This window comes from Cervus elaphus, chromosome 21 (assembly GCF_910594005.1).
Source record: "Cervus elaphus chromosome 21, mCerEla1.1, whole genome shotgun sequence".
In the NCBI taxonomy this organism is placed as follows: Eukaryota; Metazoa; Chordata; class Mammalia; order Artiodactyla; family Cervidae; genus Cervus; species Cervus elaphus.
This window is the reverse complement of record NC_057835.1, coordinates 80974305-80977787: the sequence shown is the minus strand read 5'-3', so window position 1 is coordinate 80977787 and position 3483 is coordinate 80974305.

Here is a 3483-nt window from a genome sequence, read left to right as displayed (position 1 = left end):
GAGCCTGGTAGGCTACAGTCTAAGGGGTCGCAAAGAGTCAGACACGACTGAGCGACTCCACTTATTTCAAATCCTGAAAGATGATGCTGTTAAAGTGCTGCACTCAATATGCCAGCAAATTTGGAAAACTCACCAGTGGCCACAGGACTGGAAAAGGTCAATTTTCATTCCAATTGCAAAGAAAGGCAATGCCAAAGAATGCTCAAACTACCGCACAATTGCACTCATCTCACACACTAGTAAAGTGATGCTTAAAATTCTCCAAGCCAGGCTTCAGAAATACATGAAGCGTGAACGTCCAGATATTCAAGCTGGTTTTAGAAAAGGCAGAGGAACCAGAGATCAAATTGCTAACATCCACTGGATCATCAAAAAAGCAAGAGAGTTCCAGAAAAACATTTATTTCTGCTTTATTGACTATGCCAAAGCCTTTGACTGTGTAGATCACAATAAACTGTGGAAAATTCTGAAAGAGATGGGCATACCAGACCACCTGACCTGCCTCTTGAGAAACCTATATGCAGGTCAGGAAGCAACAGTTAGAACTGGACATGGAACAACAGACTGGTTCCAAATAGGAGAAGGAGTACTTCAAGGCTGTATATTGTCACCCTGCTTATTTAACTTATATGCAGAGTACATCATGAGAAATGCTGGGCTGGAAGATGCACAAGCTGGAATCAGGATTGCTGGGAGAAATATCAATAACCTCAGATATGCAGATGACACCACTCTTATGGCAGAAAGTGAAGAGGAACTAAAGAGCCTCTTGATGAAAGTGAAAGAGGAGAGTGAAAAAGTTGGCTTAAAGCTCAAAATTCAGAAAACTAAGATCATGGCATCCAGTCCCATCACTTCATGGCAAATAGATGGGGAAACAGTGGAAACTGACAGACTTTATTTTTTTTGGCTCCAAAATCACTGCAGATGGTGATTGCAGCCATGAAATTAAAAGATGCTTGACCACTGGAAGGAAAGTTATGACCAACCTACATAGCATATTAAAAAGCAGAGACATTACTTTGCCAACAAAGGTCTCTCTAGTTGAGGCTATGGTTTTTCCAGTGGTCGTGTATGGATGTGCGAGTTGGACTGTGAAGAAAGCTGAGCGCCAAAGAATTGATGCTTTTGAACTGCGGTGTTGGAGAAGACTCTTGAGAGTCCCTTGGACTGCAAGGAGATCCAACAAGTCCATCCTAAAGGAGATCAGTCTTGGGTGTTCATTGGAAGGACTGATGTTGAAGCTGAAACTCCAGTACTTTGGCCACCTGATGTGAACAGCTGACTTCGTTGGAAAAGACCCTGATGCTGGGAAAGATTGAAGGCAGGAGGAGAAGGGGACGACAGAGGATGAGATGGTTGGATGGCATCACTGAGTCAATGGACAGGAGTTTGGGTAAACTCGGGGAGTTTGTGATGGACAGGGAGGCCTGGCGTGCTGAGGTTCATGGGGTCGCAAAGAGTCGGACACGACTGAGCGACTGAACTGAACTGAATTGACTGATCTATACTGAGCTCCCCAGGGGGCACTAGTGGTGAAGAACCTGCTTGCCAAGGCAGGAGATGTAAGAGACGCAGGTTCGACTCCTGAGTCTGCAAGATCCCCTGGAGGACAGCATGGTGCCCCACTCCAGTGTTCTTGCCATGGACAGAGGATACTGGTGGGCTATAGTCCATGGGGGCCACAAAGGGCCGGAAAGGACTGGAACAGCTTAGCACACACGCATCACACTTACTGGTATTAAAATGTGATGCATGTAACCCAAGGAAGAGGGAATATATGTATACATGTGGCTGATTCACTCTGATGCACAGCAGAAAGTAACACAACATTTTAAAGCAACTACACTTCAACTAAATAACTAATTACTTAAAATATGTTGATGACCTTTCTTCACTAGTCTCTTCGATAGATGTAAGCCTAAACGGTAGAACTGGAGTCTGGACTCAAGGACAAAATTGAGAACCTCTCTCCGGTGGCTGTGAAAAAGTTAACACACAGATAGCGGCTATGATCCAACATCCATGCCATCTTTATGGATAGAACCAAACACAACAGCAGCGGGCGGGGTATCAGAGCCCTGTTTTCCACAGCATTCTACCGCTCGGTCAGTGTTCAGGTCATCTTCCTGGAGTGAGGTTTTACCTGTAAGATGAGGGTTTGGAGCAGAAGACTTACTTGATGGGCCCCATCAGCCATGACAGTTCTAGGATTTGGAGCTAGTGAAGTAGAGTCTGTCTGCAAACTTGCACCTCTCAGCCGCTGTGGGAGAGCTTTTCGAATCATAGTAGCTTCTGGGGGAAAGGCAGATTTGCTACTTACGGGATTATTGCTGAGGGTCAGTTTAAACCAGCTAATTATCAAAGTACTTCTAGTTATAATAGACCCTCTGAGTCCATATTAATTATAAGGCATTAATTGTCTGAGGGCTAAAAGGTTCAGATACCTTATTTTTAAATTATTTTTAATTTCCAAGATTAGGCCATCCATTCATATGAATCACGTTTCCGTAGAACCTCTGGTGTGCGTGTGCTGAGCATCTCCGTGGGGAATGGACTTAAACAAGTACCACCCAAAGCAGTCAGTGCCCTGCTAGAGGCACGCACACGGTGCTGGGGGCCCCCCTTCCGGGGCGTCCCGGTGGAGACACGCCATGCAGGGCTGGGAGACAGGATGTCTGGGGTCCGGGGCCCTCAGAGGGGCCTGCGGAAGTAGCTGGGTCAGGAAGGGCCTTGTTCACTGCACACGTGTCCAGAGCCGGCCCTACTGTTCAGGTGGGCATACAGACCACAAAACGTTGGGTAACTGAGAGCAAAGTCTAAAATGTTCCTGTCATATTTCTGTAGACAGAATCCAAGGCCAGCGCAGACTGTGTTTTCGTTGCCATCATTTTTCCAGAAACGCTATAGATGTGGGCAAGAATTTCATGAGTAAACTGGTTAAATTTAAGGAAGTTCTTAGAGCTTCCCAGGTGGTGTGAGTAGTAAAGAGCCCGCCTGCCAATGCAGGAGACATAAGAGATGTGGGTTTGATCCCTGGGTCGGGAAGATCTCCTGGAGGAGAAAATGGCAATCCATTCCAGGATCTTTGCCTAGAGAATCCCGTGGACAGAGGAGCCTGGCTGGCTACAGTCAATGGGGTCACAAAGAGTCAGACACGACTGAAGTGACTTAGCATGTACATGAGGAAATTCTTATTTACATATCTCAAAATACAAATTTCTTAGATGATGTCACTTCTTAGCAGAAGCTTGTGAACAAAGAATGGAATAACATTACTCAAATAATATTTACTTTCAAACATTTTAAAATTAAAACCTCTCTATGCAATTGAGTAAGGCATCGACCAAGGCACAAGGCATGCTGTCTGGTCAGGATGGCTGTTCTGTACCTTGAAAATAAATTTAGGAAGTGACTTCTGTATCAGCTTTTTATGCCTTGACAGCACACTGAATCAATAGTATTCCTCTGACATATTTGAAA